Genomic DNA, 1,979 nt, shown 5'->3' on the forward strand with positions numbered 1-1,979 from the left:
TCTGAAAAAGTCAACTGTACAAGATCACCATTGACTTTTGGGGAATTTTGGTCAACCATGACTTTTGAAGTTTTGAGTCATCAATATATGATATATGAAGTCATTTGATCAAGAAAAATCAAGAAAATCAATCAAGAATCAAAAAGTCAAAAGTTTGACTTTCATACTTAGAAAATTTTTCTAAGTGTTTTTCATGGTTTTTTCCAAACTTTGGGAGGGAATTTCTCAAAATTTCACCTACAAACTGAAAAAAACTTCCAACATGAAAGTTGTAGATTTTGATCCAATGAACAACTTTGTCACATATAATTTTTTTCCATAAGATCAACCATTTAAGAGATATGAAGCTTCAAAGTTGGCATCTTATGAAAATTTCACTTAAAACCTCATTTTTCTCAAAGTTCATGGATCTTTTTCACCCACTTCCTTAAGGATCTTGAAGAAACTTTCAACTAGGGTTTTGAAGTGTGTAATATGAGCTTTCCAAAATGTCCAAGAGCATGAAAAAATATGGAGTGTAGCCATGGTTTTGAATTTTGCCATTAGTGAACTTTTCATTTGAAATTTCAAGTCATTTTGCCAAAGTTATGAACCAAATTGCCAAATGATCCAAATAATGATGCATAGATGCAATGATTGAAGATATTTTCTGATTTGAAGATCAGAATGGAAGAGATAAGAAGCTTGGCAAAATAACCATGGTTAAGTCACTTTTAACCATTTGCATTTAATGTGAAAGATTCCATTTTATCTCTTAAGCCAAATCATCACTTCTTGATCAACTTGCAAGAGCTTTGCATTCAGAATCCTTGCCCTATAAATAGAGGTTCAAATCACTCTTCAAATCACACCAAAACCTCATAATCATAGGTTTTCTCTCTTCTTTCTTGATTTGCAAGTTTCATAAGTTTCAAAGAGGAAGAATTGCAATTTCCATCTCTTGCAATTTCTGAGCAAAGTGAGGGTTCTAACATCTCATAAACATCAAATGTGATGTGTTTGAACCATCCATACACCCCAAAAACACCAAGAACTCAGAATCACTACCTCACTTCTCAAATATGCATAACTTAAGCCTTATCATGCCAATTTTCATTCAAGCTCAACTCTGTCCAATCTAACCATCCAAACACCATCCATGTACCATATATGAACTATTCCAATCATCATCCCTGACCTGTAACTCCAAAATCACCAAGCTTGATCCTCACTTGAGCCCTACTGCAGATCGAGCATCACCAACTGGTCCAGAGGTTTTCAGTTCATTCCAATCATCCAAACATGTTCCATAAGGTCCACTGAAGCTGTCCAGATCAAGAAACAACATCTGGAACCTCTCATTTGCAGAATTCGATTCTCAGTTTGGCCATTTTTGAAGGTAAGCCTCATGAACTCCAAACTCATACATACATGCATCATAAATAAAAAATTGAATTGCTATCTTGTTTCTGCACTATCACTGATCAATAGCCCTCAATCAATTTCACAATTCATCAATCCTACACGATTCCATGTTCAAATTCAGAATTAGGGTTCTTGGTGTTCATCACAAAATTGATCACCTTAGAGCAAATATAAATGAATTATGAGGGCACCATCATGTTTCTCGTCCAAAACCGAGCAAGATAGACTATCTACTTGATCAAAACAATCCAGTTTTAGAGAAATTCAAAATCAAAATAGGGATGTGTTCTTGGCGCCATTTTTTTGTTCAGAGATTTCAAACACTCGTTTTTGAATATAATTAAATGAGCATGTATCATAAACAAGCTGCGCGCGCAGCTCAGTTGGTTGTTGTTTTGAGTAGTGAACCTCAGGGCGTGGGTTCAAGTCCTAGTGGAGACAAAACCATTTTTTTTTGCAACCTATTTTCTTTCATTTCTTCACAATTTCATTAATCATTTTAACCAATCAAAATTAATTATTTTTACTTCATTTTTTACACACTTATTATTTTATATATGTATTTTATGAATATA

This window comes from Vicia villosa, linkage group LG2, assembly GCF_029867415.1.
Source record: "Vicia villosa cultivar HV-30 ecotype Madison, WI linkage group LG2, Vvil1.0, whole genome shotgun sequence".
NCBI classification, from domain to species: Eukaryota; Viridiplantae; Streptophyta; class Magnoliopsida; order Fabales; family Fabaceae; genus Vicia; species Vicia villosa.